At 43.4% G+C, this 17,848-nt stretch overlaps 1 protein-coding gene across 48 annotated transcripts in view; it reads left to right on the top strand.

Moving 5' to 3' along the window:
* NRXN1 (neurexin 1) overlaps positions 1-17,848 on the top strand; it is a 1,011,196-nt gene that overhangs the window by 522,169 nt on the left and 471,179 nt on the right. The gene's annotated exons all lie outside the window — the stretch shown is intronic.

Below are 17,848 nucleotides of genomic sequence, written 5' to 3'. Positions count from 1 at the left end.
CATATCAACATGCACACAAGTTAATTCCAGCAACCTTGCCATAGGCTGATGAACTCACCATGTAGCAATAGCAATCTCTTGCAGAGGCAGAATTCCAATTACTGCTGTATCTCCTTTGCTAGTGAGATGTCAACCTATATATGTCTTACCCGTGTCATCTTACTTCTTCTGTGTAAGAACAGAGGAGGTCAATGGCAGTGTCTCCCATTCCATTCATAGCCACAAGCCCTATGCAATTGTTCAGTGAATAAATGTGTGGAGGGGGCAAGTTGAGCCGGCTGACCCAGCTCCTGGTTATCATATGCACATCTGAAGCTCTGCCCCTTCCTGGATGGTGGAGAGTCTTAAAAGGGCAGTCCTCTTTGTCCTGAAGCCTAGCTTGCTAATGCCTTTCAATCACTTTCTATCAAGATGAATAGGCTCTGGGAAGTGTGAAGTCCTTGCTTTTATAGGCATCCAATTCCTTAAGGGAATTTGTCTTGAAAAGGGTACGGTCCTGATTGCAGACTTCCCATAGGCATTTGTTTGGCGGCTGCAAGAATACAGCAGAAAGTCCTGCATTCTAGTGCATGGAACTCTTGACTCAGTGGGCTTCTGGGCAATAGTCTAAGGCTTGATGAATGATTTGGGTTCAGCACCTCTGTGCCCTTCCTCTCCCAGCTGGTTCTTCCTCCTCCTTGCGTGGCGAGTTTCCGCCTCCCCCCTTGGAAATAGACACAAGACACCAGAATTTTAGGTTAATGGGCGAAAATAGGCCACAACTTTATTGATTACAGGAATTGAGCGGTATTGGCTTAGGCATTGGTCCTATCAACTAACCGGCTTCAGCCTGATTGCTTGAAGACTGGCAAGGGTTAACCACCAGTAGGGGGAGTCCTGCTGATGCACATCAACTAGGAGCTCCCCAGGGGTCACCGCTCGGGGACATGCCTTAGGCCCACACCTCCATAGGCTTAGGACAGGGCAACACCCCCCAGAATCCTTTACTGGACTACCCTTTGATTTGGGGGAAGGTGATGGCGCTTCCTCCCCCCCCTTTTCATCTGCATAACAATACCCCTACCAGTGCCTAACCGCCAATGCCAAGGAATTTGTGACGATTTGCAACGAGGTAGGCGAAAAACCAAATGGCTGGTGCCAATTTGCCAAGTGGAAAAAAATCCTACCAGGCCCCTTGACGGCGACCAACCAACCAAAGTCCATAGCAATGTCAGAGAGCCAAACCTAATGGGTGGGAGGGGTGGGAAAACCTGAGCAGCTGGAATGCGGAAAGAGGGAAATCCGCCCTAAATAGGGCGGGCCACACCTCCCGGGCCAGCCAATTGGCTGGCCAGGGAGATGACGCGACTGAGGATTCCCCCAGTATCGCGGGGGCTGTGAGCCAGCCCCCGTGCACATGGGGAGGGGTGTGAAGCCCGCAACACCACCTCCTCTCCAGCTCGGAAGTGGCTTTCTCTGTGTCAGAATTCTGTGCGCTGCCCATGGTCCGGGTCATGACATACGTGCTCACTCTGACAGCTCCCAGCCCGGCATATTCATATAAAACACAGACAAATGAAACAGAGCACTTAAGCAACTGTAGATGTTTGGTATGTTTGTGACTCCCTCAAACCCTTCTGCTTTAGCACATAGGGGAGAATTCAACATGGTGCTAGGGCAATCGTTCCACCAGCACAAGCTTTTAAGCTTGCTAGATCGAATCATTCCCCTCACCTCACCCATGGACAGTTTTGGGGGGTTCTCCCAACCCCCAAGCCAATTACAGGGGGTGGGGGACACACTGTTCCACTAGTGGAAGTGCTTGCCCAGGTTTCTGCTAGTAGACTAGTTACCTGAATCCTGCCCAGTCTGCTATTGTCTTTTCATCAAATACAGCTGATTTTTGCAGCAGCTAACAACTAAAATCATGCAACAACGGCCGGGGGGAGGGAATATACAAACAACAGAATCATTTTTTTTGCTGTGTTTTCTTTGCCCTCAGAGATATTGATGGGCTGCCCCCCTGATAATTTATGTTCATAATTAACTGGAGGCAGGGGATTAGCTGTGGGAGGAGCTTATCAGAGGCTGCAGGGCAGCAGTTATACCCATCTTTTAGATTTAGGGGAGCTAGTCTCAAACGTTTGTGGGGGAGACCTAGGTGTTTTTTGTGTGTGTGTGTGTGGAGGGGAAGTTATTTGTCCTGTCCTCAAGCTTTTTATGATGGAGGACCTCTGTAGCCACCCCGAACGACACGATCTCAAGATGGAAGGGGAGGGAACAGCTGCAGTCGCCTGCGATTCCTGCGCAATGTTTGCCATCTTGCCAAAGGTTGCAGGCAGCTTTACCTGCAGCAATTGCATGTTGATTGCCCTTTTAAAAGACAAAGTTCAGCAACTGGAGGAACGTGTAGCTACGCTCCAAAGAATTAGAGAGCTGGAGCTCTTCTTGGAAGCAACAGAGCACACCGTCTCCACCAGAGAGGAGACAGGGGACTCCCCTGAGAAGGAGGATAGTTCAGCAACACAGGAGCCAGATATATGGAGAAACGTGACTCAAAGAAGTAGGAGGCCCAGGGTTCACTCTGATTGTTTAGAAATACACAATCGCTTTGAGGTCCTCTCCCCTAGCATGGAAGACGAAGAGCAGACTCCATTTGAGGATCTCTCCCTCATTACAGTCGATCAGGTATATGAAGACGAGCAGCAAAGTCAGTCCTCAGGGAATGTGCAGGCGACCTTGGAACAGACAGCTCACAGAAGAACCCCGACCAAACCCAAGAGGAGGCGTGTAGTGGTGATAGGGGATTCCCTACTGAGGGGAACAGAAGCAGTGATCTGTGGGCCTGACAAGATGTCTCGGGAAGTGTGCTGTCTCCCCGGGGCTAAGATCCAAGATGTAACTGAACGACTGCAAAAAATCATAAAACCCACTGACGAATACCCCTTCCTCTTGGTTCATGTGGGAACCAATGACACTGCAAACAATAGCCTCCAGAAGATCAAAAGAGACTACGAGGCTCTCGGCAGGAAATTGAAGCAACTAAATGCACAAATTGTCATCTCGTCTGTCCTCCCAGTTGAACGACGTGGCCCAGGGAGAGAGGGGAAAATAGTGGAAGTGAACAGCTGGCTTCGCAAATGGTGTAAACAGGAACGGTTTGGATTCTTAGATCACGGACTGCAGTTTCTTGAAGATGGACTTCTGGCAAGTGATGGGCTGCACCTCACAACGGTTGGGAGAAATGTTTTTGCCAAAAATCTCAGAAACCTCATCAGGAGGGCTTTAAACTGACTAATGTGGGGGAGGGAGACAGTGCTCCTGAAGGTAGGAGTCTATCAATTAATGAAGATGATCATCCAAATGTCATAGACCAAATGGAGCAAACAGCACGTGGACCTAGTGGTGGGAGGAAAAAATCCTTAAATAAGAGACACGGGGGAATGATTAATGGACTTCAATGTCTGTACACTAATGCGCAAAGCATGGGAAATAAACAAGATGAGCTTGAGCTCTTGGTACAGCAAACTAAATATGACATAATAGGCATCACTGAAACCTGGTGGGATAAGTCCCACGATTGGAATGTAATAATGGGGGGATACAATCTATTTCAGAGAAACAGACCAGACAAGAAAGGAGGAGGAGTGGCGTTATATGTCAGGGATGTGTATACCTGTGAAGAGATCCAAGATTTAGAACCTCAAAGCCAAAGTGAGAGCATTTGGGTCAAAATTAAGGGAGAGAAGAATAACAGAGACCTCATTGTGGGAGTTTACTATAGATCCCCAAGCCAAACGGAGGACATAGATGCTGCCTTCCTGGAACAGATGGCCAAGCATGCAAAAGGAAGGGAGATAGTAGTAATGGGGGACTTCAATTACCCGGATATTTGTTGGACGTCAAACTCAGCCAAGAGCATAAGGTCAAACAGATTCCTCACTGGCCTTGCAGACAACTTCATTGTCCAGAAAGTGGGAGAAGCAACAAGAGGAACAGCCATTTTAGATCTGGTCCTAACCAATGTTGATGACCTGGTTAGTGGGGTAGATGTGGAAGGATCATTAGGCGCGAGTGATCATGCTCTTCTGAAGTTTACTATACAGCGGAAAGTAGCAGCCAAGCATACTAGGACTCAATTTCTTGACTTTAAGAAAGCCGACTTCATAAAACTTAGGGAAGTGCTGGGTGAGATCCCATGGACAGCAACACTAAAAGGAAAGGGAGTTCATGATGGCTGGGAGTTTGTTAAGAGGGAGATAGTAAAAGCACAACGTCAGGCAATACCAATGAGACGAAAACATGGAAGGTGCCTAAAGAAACCAGGGTGGCTATCTAAAGAACTTTTAACTGAATTAAGATTAAAAAAGGATGTGTACAAAAAATGGAAAAGGGGGGAAACCACCAAAGAGGAATTCAAACAAATAGCCAGCACGTGTAGACACAAAGTCAGAAAAGCTAAAGCACAGAATGAACTCAGGCTTGCTAGAGAGGTTAAAAGCAACAAAAAAGGCTTTTATGGGTATGTTCGTAGCAAAAGGAAGAACAAAGAAACAGTGGGGTCACTCAGAGGAGAAGATGGTGAAATGCAAACAGGGGACACAGAAAGGGCTGAACTCTTCAATGCCTTCTTTGCCTCAGTCTTCTCCGATAAAGAAAACAATGCCCGACCTGAAGAATTTGGAGCAAATGATTCAGCAAAGGAAACACAGCCCAGAATAACTAAGGAGATAGTACAAGAATATTTGGCTAGATTAGATGTATTCAAGTCTCCAGGGCCAGATGAACTGCATCCAAGAGTATTAAAAGAACTGGCAGATGTGATCTCAGAACCACTGGCAGTCATCTTTGAGAATTCCTGGAGAACAGGCGAAGTCCCGGCAGACTGGAGGAGGGCAAATGTTGTCCCTATTTTCAAAAAGGGGAAAAGAGAGGACCCAAATAATTACCGCCCAGTCAGTCTGACATCAATAGCAGGGAAGATTCTGGAACAGATCATTAAGCAAACAGTCTGTGAGCACCTAGAAAGGAATGCTGTGATCACCAATAGTCAGCATGGATTTCTGAAAAATAAGTCATGTCAGACTAACCTGATCTCGTTTTTTGACAGAATTACAAGCCTGGTAGATGAAGGGAACGCAGTGGATGTAGCCTACCTTGATTTCAGCAAGGCATTTGACAAGGTGCCCCATGATATTCTTGTAAAGAAGCTGGTAAAATGCGGTCTTGACTATGCTACCACTCAGTGGATTTGTAACTGGCTGACTGACCGAACCCAAAGGGTGCTCATCAATGGTTCCTCTTCATCCTGGAGAAGAGTGACTAGTGGGGTGCCACAGGGTTCTGTCTTGGGCCCGGTCTTATTCAACATCTTTATCAACGACTTGGATGATGGACTCAAGGGCATCCTGATCAAATTTGCAGATGACACCAAACTGGGAGGGGTGGCTAACACCCCAGAGGACAGGATCACACTTCAAAACGACCTTGACAGATTAGAGAACTGGGCAAAAGCAAACAAGATGAATTTTAACAGGGAGAAATGTAAAGTATTGCACTTGGGCAAAAAAAATGAGAGGCACAAATACAAGATGGGTGACACCTGGCTTGAGAGCAGTACATGTGAAAAGGATCTAGGAGTCTTGGTTGACCACAAACTTGACATGAGCCAACAGTGTGACGCGGCAGCTAAAAAAGCCAATGCAATTCTGGGCTGCATCAATAGGAGTATAGCATCTAGATCAAGGGAAGTAATAGTGCCACTGTATTCTGCTCTGGTCAGACCACACCTGGAGTACTGTGTCCAGTTCTGGGCACCACAATTCAAGAAGGACACTGACAAACTGGAACGTGTCCAGAGGAGGGCAACCAAAATGGTCAAAGGCCTGGAAACGATGCCTTATGAGGAACGGCTAAGGGAGCTGGGCATGTTTAGCCTGGAGAAGAGGAGGTTAAGGGGGGATATGATAGCCATGTTCAAATATATAAAAGGATGTCACATAGAGGAGGGAGAAAGGTTGTTTTTCTGCTGCTCCAGAGAAGCGGACACGGAGCAATGGATCCAAACTACAAGAAAGAAGATTCCACCTAAACATTAGGAAGAACTTCCTGACAGTAAGAGCTGTTCGACAGTGGAATTTGCTGCCAAGGAGTGTGGTGGAGTCTCCTACTTTGGAGGTCTTTAAGCAGAGGCTTGACAACCATATGTCAGGAGTGCTCTGATGGTGTTTCCTGCTTGGCAGGGGGTTGGACTCGATGGCCCTTGTGGTCTCTTCCAACTCTATGATTCTATGATTCTATGATTCTATTCTATGGTTTGGAAGGTGAATTTGTTTAGCTTCTAAAGTTTGAATGTGTCATGACCTGAGTGCTGCTTCCCCAAACTGGGAGGCAACCATCTTTGAAGACATGCTCCCCCCCCCCCGAGTGCTCACACAGAAGGCTTCTAAATATTAAGTCTTCTCTAAGCCACAACTTGGGGAGTTCACAAGGTCCAATTTTTGGCATGTGGCAGGGGCTGTAAGGCCTATAGAGCTTATGAACCTAGCCTGGAAGAATGTTTTAGGAACAGATGCTTGGAGACCATGTCATAAAGTGAGCCTTCACAGGCTGAGATATTTGTAAAATGGAAGCTTTGTAGGTTTGATTTTTGTTAAGTGTCGTCATTTCTTTATTGCCTCAATCAGTGGGATAAACAAGAAAACATATTGTTGTAGAGCATTATCCACTGAATTTATTTCAGCAGGACTCAGTCATAGCCATGCTAGCTGACGTTAAAAAGAAGGGAGAAGCTCATGTCGCAATTATTGGTTTCCCAGACTGTCTTCTTCCTGCATTGATCAGAGAAGATTCACGTACAGAAGGATATGAAAATTTGGAATTTAAACTGCCCAGTAAGTGGCAGAATAGAACTGGAGAAAACAGTGCAGCAGGGCCCTAACAGATGCTGAGGTACTGGGGAAACGTCTTTCACCATGAAGCAAAAGCAGGCCTTTACATCTCTTTGAAATAAATAAGAATTCTGGTTGTGCAACTGGCGTCAATTAAAAATGCACGGTATGAGTAAACTAGATAGGTAGGCAATATCAAGAACAATGCAAAACGCAAGAAACCAAAATGCCTGAAATTACTGTTTTTGACAGAATGCCCTTCCTGGTTGGTGCCAGCCCAGCCATTAAAATCTGTGGAGGAAGCCTTGCTTGTGTTCCCACTGCTGGGCAATGTCAGATGGGCAGTGACTCAGGTTAGAGCCTCCTTGGTGGCGACACCCTCCTTGTGCTTCCACGAGGTTCTCCTTGCCTTGAGAGGAGCAGCATGCACAATCATCTATTTAATTTTGTCAACTGGTCAAGGTGCATCTCTTTATGCGGGTGTTTTGTGTTCGTTTCTTTTGACCTTTGTTGTGCAGACCTTTGTTGTTGTGCAGACCATTGCTGCTTTGAATTACATGATGGGTTTTGGGGTTTGAAGCATGTTACAGGAACATGAAAAGTATCCTAATGGATCGGGCCTCTCTAGTCCAACATCCTGTTCTCACAGTGGCCAACCAGATATATAATATATAAAAATAATAATTTATTATTTATACCCCACCCATCTGGCTGAGTTTCCCCAGCCACTCTGGGCGGCTCCCAAGCAAATGTTAAAAACAGTACAGCATTAGATATTAAAAACTTCCCTAAACAGGGCTGCCTTCCGATATCTTTTAAAGATAGGATAGCTGCTTATTTCCTCCACATCTGAAGGGAGGGTGTTCCACAGGGTGGGTGCCACTACCGAGAAGGCCCTCTGTCTGGTTCCCTATAACCTCACTTCTCACAATGAGGGAACCGCCAGAAGGCCCTCGGCGCTGCATCTCAGTGTCCGGGCTGAACGATGGGGGTGGACACTTATGGGATGCTTATGGGAACCCTACAGGTAGGACCTGAGTGCCACAGTACTCTGCCCTCCTGCAGTTTCCATAAACTGTTATTCAGAAACATACTGTGGAAGGAGTGTGTTGCCGTTGTGGCTAGTGGCCACTGGTATCCACTGGTATCCTTCTCCACTATGAACGTGTCTAATCCTCTTTTAGATTTGCAATATTTGCTTTGTGTTGTTTTGTATTTATATCTTTGCTATTTTCTAATTGAGAGCGATATGTCAGTAGGAATAATGCATAAATATTAATAGAATTGTGAGCTGCAAATATTTTCCCTCCCATCGTGTATCCAGAACAGCTTATATTGTATCTTTGTGATGGATTCTAATTGCTTGAAGTTACTTTGGGTTACTATAAATATCCTAGGCATTTTTTTGGGACAGAGTCTCCAAAAATTTAAATGAGAGCAGAGAGAAAATAACGTTTCCCACTGACAAGAGATGCCTGAAATCTTCAGCCACGGGGCTAGTTTGTCATTCTGCATCTTTCCTGTTCCTCCCATGTACAGTGGCTGGCATTCCATTTCTTCCATGGCAGATGGATTACCATCTTACATGGCAATCACATTATCTTTCCCCCCATTTAGCATGCACCACCAACTTCCACTCACAGTCTGTTGGACAAACAGAGCGCTCTAGTTTTAAATCTGCTTAATCTCTGTCAATACACATGCCTTCCACTTCAACTTGCTAACAAAATGTTAGAGTCAGGAAGTCATTGAGATTCCAGAGTCTCATTTCGCAAGGAAATAAATCTGTTTCTCTGGTTGTCTTCTATTTTTATACATTTTCTTGTGCCTTGGAGTCCAAGCCATTTAAGTGACAGAACATGATATGACACACAGCCAGGAGCATGGTTCAGAAGACAAATACCTCTGGGAGAAACTGCAAACCAAAGGCAATCTAGTGGGATAGAAGCACACTTCATCAGAGACCCATCCAAAGCTCATTTACCGCTTAGACCTCCTCCTCTCTTCCCCCTTTCTGATGGGTGTCGAGGTCCTTCTGAATGTGGCAGCGTATCTCTAGATGGTGTAACTTAATCCACATATGAAAGTTCTTCCACAAGGTGGTGAGTCACAGTGTAGACAACTGTTGGAGAATTTGCAGGGCCACTTCAGAACACCAATACAACTCATGAAGTACAGTCTTTAAAATGTAGCATTCTGGAATCTGGGCTCTCATATCGTATACACCTGCCAAATCTATGGTTCTTTTATTCATTCCACTTTCAAAAGCAGTTGTAGTTGGTGCCCATTGTAATCAGTGGGTTGGAAGGCAGGGAGACTAATAGTAGGTAGAGGCAGAGCCAATGACAGATAAAACCAAAGAATTATAGCTGTGCCCTAATCCTTCTACCTGCTGAGTTCTACAACGGCAACAGGAACAAAAGAGGAAGAGGTTGCTAGCCAGTTACACCTGCTTGATATAAATAAAGGTACACAGGTGAAAATAGCATACAAAAAATGCACATTGTAGGGGAAATGTGTGTATTGGTGTATACACAAAAATGCATGCATTGGTTAAAACAGCATACAAACCAAACATCAGACCAAAATGCTGGTGAATTTTCATCAGGATATTTGTTTTTTAAAATAAAAAAAATCACAAATTTCTGCAGAAATGTAGGAAACTGAATTTAAAATTGACAAGAATTACAAACTGGAATTCCCTTGAGATTTGTCCATTCCTACTTGCAAGACCGTGCTATTTCTGCTTCCAGAGTTTAGGGTTGGAGCCATTTGTGCTCAATGTCCCCAGAAGGGTTTCACAATGTTCTCAGACAGAGGAGGAAAGAATAGCTGCAAGAGCAGAGTTGAAGGCAGGCTCATCGTTGGCAGGTGAGGGATCGCTAAAAGACTGTGGGATGACATTAATCCATCAGGGGAGCAGGAGCCAAGTGCAGCACTGGGACTAAAAAAGTAGTTTAACCTTCAGTCTGAATTCTGACAGACTGTCAAATTAGTAGCAGAAGATCCTGCTGTAACCTTCCTCCTCCTCATTGTGTCTATCAGGGAAATGAACCATTGCAGGCACTCGCTTCGTCTTGATCACTTCTTTTGTACATGTCAGTGTGGTGGACTGGTGTACGAGGCTCCCTTGTAACATTAAAGAGTAGTGTCAGTCAAGGGGATGGGGGAGGGAAGAATCGTGCTGATGTTGATGATAAGCAGGAAGGCGCTGCTAAATATATATTTGACGTTGTGTGTAGAACGAAGCGTAGCGCAGAGGAGACAGAGTACTTTTGTCTGAAACTCTGGACTTCTCTCACATAAATGTGTCTTCCAAAGCACTTTGCGTTTCTTTTCTACAATCAAGCAATATATAAAATTTATGACATAAACACCCAGTAGCATAACCAAGATGCATGACCTCTTATGCAGATGCAGAGGTGAGTGCTGTGCCAAAACTGGTCCTCTCATCATCTGGTTTCCATGGTGCCAGATAGCTCCTCCTCCTCACCTTCCCTTATTGCATATTGGTCACAGCTACAGTAGGAACCCAGATAGTCTGTGAAATGTAATTTCCCCCAGATAGCTTTGGCAAACTACATTTCCCATGGCTATGTGGGTTTCTACTGTTCTTTTGTTGTTTAGTCGTTTAGTCGTGTCCAACTCTTCGTGACCCCATAGAACAGAGCATGCCAGGCACTCCTATCTTCCACTGCCTCCTGCAATTTGGTCAAATTTCGTCCATCCATCCAAAGCTTTGTCCATCTCGTCCAACCATCTCGTCCTCTGTCGTCCCCTTCTCCTTGTGCCCTCCATCTTTCCCAACTTCAGGGTCTTTTCCAGGGAGTCTTCTCTTCTCATGAGGTGGCCAAAGTACTGGAGCCTCAGCTTCAGGATCTGTCCTTCCAGTGAGCACTCAGGTCTGATTTCCTTCAGAATGGATAGGTTTGATCTTCTTGCAGTCCATGGGACTCTCAAGAGTTTCCTCTAGGGACCCATAAATACAAAGAGAAGGAAGCAGGGAGTTATTGACCAACTGGAACCTTAGCAGTCAGATATGAATTGGGAGAAGGGCTGGAGTAGAAGAAAGTTAGGGGTCCTTCACTGGTTTGGATTGCAATCCAAGCCAGAGAAGAATGATGGGAGTTTGCATTAAACTGGAAGCAATCATCATAAGTTGCTAGAGTGTTCCATGCAAAGAAAGTATGACCTTGGTCAAGTCACTGTCTCTTAGCCTTGCTTGTGAGTTCTTTGGAGGAAGAGTAGGATCACTTCTGAGGGCAGGACAAGAACAAATGGATTCAAATTACAAGAAAGGAGATTCCAAATAAACATTAGGAAGAACTTTCTGACAGAAAGAGCTGTTGGACAGTGGAACGAACTGCCTCAGAAGCTAGTGGACTCTCCTTCAGTTACCGTACATCTCTAAGCAAGATTATTCGCATCATCTCAAAATGAGAAATCTTGATGTTCTTTGAGGGAATCATTTGCATGGGAGTCTTGTTTAACTGAAATTTATGGCCACCTTCCAAATTATTAACATCATCGGAACTTTGGACAGGCAATTTCATGATGTTAACTCAGGGAAAGTAGACACGCTGCAAAGGTAGTTCACTGGTAACATTGTGTGATTGAAATTTGAGTAATGGGGCATACAGTGACTTGTGAATATGGTTAGTGTGCACTAAGAATGCTTCTAAGCCAGTTTAGTCTTAATGCCCCCCTCCTAGTTATAAAGGGGTTTTCTGGGGGTGACATCCTTATTTTACAATAATGAAGACACAGGGACATTGCTTCCCTCCGCCCTTGCATTTCTCACAGCTGGCACCATATCTGAATGAACAGTGTTATTTCACCCTGAATAATGAGGTTTGCCTGGTATGACATCGCGAAGGTTGTAGCCAGCAATGCAATGAGTAAAGTTATTATGATAAAGCAATCTTCGTAACCATCCACCCTCAAATATCTGCTTTATCTCGTTGGAGCACATTTGGTGTGCTGCTGGCACCAATGGAAGACAGTGACTAACTGCAGCACTTTCTTTATCAGCAATCTGAAGACCCCAGTGTTCATTTATATTTATTTATTTTTTTTAAATCTCTAAGTATTGCTTGATCCTTGAGTCTAATCTATGCACAATGCTGTGGCCAGTGATTCAGAACAGAAGAATAAATGTGTCATTGACAGGATGCTAACGTTGAACTTTGTTCCAGTATTGTTTTCATTCTTCATCTGATGGAAGGAACAATGTGTAGTGAATCATATATGTCAATCTGCTCCCATCTTTAACATGTTTGGCTTAACTCAGGTATGCAGAAATCCAGCCAATACTAAAAGGCGTAAAAGCTCAATCTGTTGACCAGCTCTTGGGTTGCTTAAGAAGGCAGACAGAAAGCCTGCCATCTCTACTGCTTTGTCAAAGGTCTGGCCACTCCCTCATTCCGTCCTGATGAAGCCTAAACTGTAACAACATAGTAAAACATTCCTACTGAATAGCTGTTTTCAAGTTCCATTGTTCTACAGGTTTTGATAAAGACACAGGGCTGAACTCAGGAGGTGCAAAAGGGGTGTAAATGAAGAGCCCAATGACCAGAAATGTGTCTGCTTCAAATGGTGTCATTGTACCTTCCCATTCCTATGCTGGTTTTTTTTTTGGGGGGGGGGGGGGAGTTGATGGTCTGCCCAGATTGGCTGATGCAAGCCAAAAGAAATCTAAAAAATAAAATAAAAATCATTATTAAACTTGAAGTTTTATTCAAGTTGTTTTTATTATTATTGAACTCTTATGTGAATTCTTGAACTCTTGATCACATAAATCTTTGCCAAAAACTCATATGTCTGGGATTTCACCATTTCCAACTTCGAATATGGGATTTTTATTCTATTTTCAATTAGATAGTCAAAAAATGTGTGCAAGTTTTTAAGAAATCCTCCATATCAGATTCTGCATTTGAAAAGGGGGAAGGTTATACATTTAAATCCTGGGTGTTGTTGTTGTTGCCAAACTTTGACTTTTTGCAACAACAGCAACAACTGTTGATAAAGTTTTGCTAGTTCTGGTGTTTCCAGGAGAACTAGAATGGACTCAGTGCTCTGTGCTAAAAAAGGGCTTCCCAATTCTGCCTTTTCTCTTCCAACTTCAGAGGAGAATTCACCTGTACCAAATCAATGAGTGGCCAAAGCATTCTCCACCTTTGGAGAGTGTGAGCAGCCTCTGCTTGGATGCAGCGCTGTCTATGTGCTGGCGCTTTGAGAAATATTAGGGGTTTGTCTTTTGTGTGGTTTTGTACATGTGAGTCTGTGTATTGATCCCATTACAAGCATTTCGCTGTAAACGCAGGAAGCCACCAATGAGCAAATGTAAGCAGTTTGCAAATTATCATTCCTGCATAAAGCATCTTTTATAGAACATGCTGAATGAGACAACAGTGGCACTAATTCTTTAAAAATGAAGAATAAAAAGGACAGCAAAGCAGCCGTTAAACCCATCCACCAAAATATTACGAGCAATTTGTGTATTGCTTTTTATAATGTGCCTTACAATGGCATGTCTCTGTGGGAGCAAATTATTAACACGGTGTGTGTGTGTGTGTGTGTGTGTGTGTGTGTTTAGGAGCGACAATTCTACCCCAACACCATATTTGTTTGTGGAAAGAAAACCAACATCAGACCTCTAATACAGACTTTGACTTTTTCTTTCTGTTTGACATAGGACTTGGGACACATTCCCTTGTACTGATGCAGATATATACACAACATATATGTGTCCATGCCCTGGCTATGTGATTTACCACAGTGTATTTAGTTGTCTGAATTGGGCTAATAATAAGAACCACATCAATGGTTGCCCTAAATCGATAAAGCAGAATTCATGTGTACAGGCTAAAACGGTGCGAGTGACCACGTACCAGGATATGATGTATTCCTTCCTGGAAACCAACAGTCTGCATGATTCAGTCTTTCTCTCCTTGCCCAAACTGTTAGTATTGTGTGCTTGGCTTGATAATTCAAGCCGTGATGTAATGGGACTCAAACAGTGTTCGGATCTGAATCAGATTGTAACATTGTTCTCTAGTGACTAAATACAAGGAGGAGGGCGAAGCAATTCATGTATATATGTTAGCACTGGAAAATAATTTAGAATTATTCATGTTGACCTTGGAATCAAGGATCAAAAGTGACCAGGAACTGAAGGCTGATGTTTTACAGTTTGGGGGAGGATGGTTGGAATTCAATGACAGGTTCAGAAGGTTTCACAATTTGTAGTGGTGGCTTCCCCACTTCTTCCTTCCTTTTTTAGAACTTAAGATGAACCTGCTGGAGGATGCTAATGGTCAATCCACTCCAGCATCCTGTTCTCACATTGGCCAACCAGATGCTAACAACAACAACAACAATAATAATAATAATAATAATAATTTATTATTTGTACCCTGCCCATCTGGCTGGGTTTCCCCAGCCACTCTGGGCAGCTTCCAACAAAGATTAAAAATACATTAAAATGTCACACATTAAAAACTTCCCTGAAGATGTCTTCTGAATGTCAGGTAGTTGTTTATCTCTTTGACATCTGCTGGAAGGGCGTTCCACAGGGCGGGCGCCACTACCGAGAAGGCCCTCTGCCTGGTTCCCTGTAGCTTTGCTTCTCGCAATGAGGGAACCGCCAGAATGCCCTCGGCGCTGGACCTCAGCGTCTGGGCAGAACGATGCGGGTGGAGACGCTCCTTCAGGTATACTGGACCAAGGCCGTTTCATGAGAAATCCACCAATAGAACCAGACCGCAAGAGCATTTTCCTCTCTTGTGCCTTCGTTTTGTCCTGCGTACTCTTACAACCCAACCACCCACCCTTCATTTTCTCTTTCTGCCTTCCCATAAAAATCAAATCGTGAACAAAGAACTTGCACCGAGTGGAAATACTTAATACCACACCGCAAATAACTGAAGTTGTTGTATTAAATATTTCCACTTAATGCAAGTCACTTGTTCACAGTTTGATTTTTAATAGAAAGGAGGAAAGTGCAAAAGGAAAGAAGAAGGGTGGGAAGAGAGAGAGAAAGAGCAAGGTGAAAGCGAGAGAAAGAGGGAAAGGGAGAAAAGGTGAATAAGGAATATGGTCTAGTTAGTTTTACCCCACCTATAGAGCCAAAAAATGGTACCAACTTGTCTACAATTTGTTCTCCTTTTATATGCCCAGTTGCAGGGACTTACTAAAAAGGCAGGGGTAATGTTCCACTAGAACCACACTGATGGCAAAACTAACACAGCTGTCTGTATTCAGCTGAGACCACTGTGTGTTTAAAGGGCTAGAATGTCACTTTGGATAGTCATGGCTTCCACCCCCCCCCCCAAGAATTTCGGGAGCTGTGGTTTGTTAAGGGTGCTGAGAGTTGTTAAGAGGCCCCCTACTTCCCTCACAGAGCTACAATTCCAGAGCTCTCTGTGAAAAAAGATTGATTGGTAAACCAGTCTGGGAATCCCTATCTGGAGAGGGAATAAAGGTAAAAGGGTAAAGGAACCCCTGACCATTAGGTCCAGTCATGACTGACTCTGCGGTTGTGGCGCTCATCTTGCTTTATTGGCCGAGGGAGCCGGCGTACAGCTTCCGGGTCATGTGGCCAGCATGACTAAGCCACTTCTGGCGAACCAGAGCAGCGCACGGAAACACCGTTTACCTTCGTGCCATAGCAGTCCCTGTTTATCTACTTGCACTTTGACGTGCTTTCGAACTGCTAGGTTGGCAGGAGCAGGGACTGGGCAACGGGAGCTCACCCCGTTGCAGGGATTCAAACCACCGACCTACTGATCGGCAAGTCCTAGGCTCAGTGGTTGTTTTTTTTTATAAGATATTTATTAAGATTTTCAAAATATTACAAAATAAAAATAGAAAAAGAAAAATGCAAAATAAAAATAATTAAAAACAACTCAATCTTTCCATTACTTATTTTTCATTAGCTTGTTTCCCGGACCTCCTCACGCCTCCCTTTTTTGTATTCCAGTTCAGTTTGTTGGTTCAGTAAATCCTTCCCCTCTTTGTTTATCCTAATCTTTAATCTTAAAATATTATAACATTAAATCTTTACCTATTAATAATCCATTTTTCATATTCCCTTATAGTATTGTAGCTAAAAAACCCTTAGTTTCTATCCAACATCGTTCTAACATTCATTAATTTTGCAATATTTCTGTAAATAGTCTTTAAATTTCTTCCAATCTTCTTCCACCGACTCTTCTCCCTGGTCTCGGATTCTGCCAGTCGTTTCCGCCAGTTCCATATAGTCAATCACCTTCATCTGCCATAGTGGGTAGATCTTGTGTCTTCCAGTACTTTGCAATGAGTATTCTTGCTGCTGTTGTGGCATACATAAAGAAAGTTCTATCCTTCTTTGGCACCAATTGGCCGACTATGCCCAGGAGAAAGGCCTCTGGTTTCTTCAAGAAGGTATATTTAAATACCTTTATCAATTCATTATAAAGCCTTAATCCTTGGGCACGTCCACCAAAGGTCAAAGAATGTACCTTCAGTTTCTTTACATTTCCAACATTTATTATCGGGCAAATAATAGATTTTTGCAAGCTTGACTGGGGTCATGTACCACCTGTATATCATTTTCATAATATTCTCTCTTAAGGCATTACATGCCGTAAACTTCATACCTGTGGTCCATAACTGTTCCCAGTCAGCCATCATTATATTATGTCCAACATCTTGTGCCCATTTAATCATAACAGATTTCACCGTTTCATCCTGAGTATTCCATTTCAACAGCAGGTTGTACATCCTTGACAAAATCTTAGTTTTGGGTTCTAACAGTTCTGTTTCTAATTTTGATTTTTCCACCTGGAAACCAATTTTCTTGTCCGAATTATATGCCTCCATTATCTGATAATAATGAAGCCAATCTCGCACTTTGTTTTTTAGTTTCTCAAAACTCTGCAATTTCAGTCTATCTCCCTCTTGTTCCAGAATTTCCCAATATTTCGGCCATTTGGCCTCCACATTGAGCTTTTTCTGTGCTTTGGCTTCCATCGGTGACAGCCACCTTGGGGTTTTGTTTTCCAATAAATCCTTATATCTTATATCCAGACATTAAACAATGCTTTCCTGACAATATGATTCTTAAATGCTTTATGTGCTTTGACCTTATCATACCACAGATATGCATGCCATCCAAATACATTGTTAAAACCTTCTAAATCCAAAATGTCTGTGTTTTCAAGAAGCAGCCATTCTTTCAACCAGCAGAAAATTGCTGATTCATAGTAAAGTTTAAAGTCTGGCAGGGCAAATCCACCTCTTTCCTTTGCATCTGTTAGTATTTTAAATTTTATTCTAGGCTTCTTGCCCTGCCAGACAAATCTAGAAATATCTCTCTGCCACTTCTTGAAACAGTCCATTTTGTCCACAATTTGCAATGTTTGAAACAAGAACAACATTCTAGGCAATACATTCATTTTTATCGCAGCAATACGACCCAGCAGTGAAAGCTTCAAATTTGACCAAATTTCTAAATCTTTTTTCACTTCGGCCCAGCATTTTTCATAGTTGTCTTTAAATAAATTCCCATTTTTTGCTGTCATGTTAATCCCCAGGTATTTCACTTTCTTAACCACTGTTAAGCCTGTCTCGTTCTGAAACCTCTCTCTCTCAATCGGTGTTAAATTTTTCTCTAAAACCTTGGTTTTTAACTTATTCAGTTTAACTCCTGCAACCTGACCAAATTCTTGAATCAGTTCTAAAACCCTTTTGGTACTAGATTCTGGCTCCTGTAACGTCAATACTAAGTCATCTGCAAATGCTCTCAATTTGTACTGTTTGGCTCCGACTTGTATACCTTTAACCAACTGGCCCCTTCTAATCATATTCAGCAGGACCTCCAGGACCGATATAAAAAGCAATGGGGAGATTGGGCAACCTTGTCGTGTCCCTTTTTTTATCTTAAATTCTTCCGTCACCACATTATTTACAATTAGTTTAGCCTTTTGTTCTGAATAAAT

Source organism: Podarcis liolepis, assembly GCF_965112155.1.
Source record: "Podarcis liolepis genome assembly, chromosome: 3".
NCBI lineage: Eukaryota > Metazoa > Chordata > Lepidosauria > Squamata > Lacertidae > Podarcis > Podarcis liolepis.
This window is presented reverse-complemented; position numbering and strand designations above follow the sequence as displayed.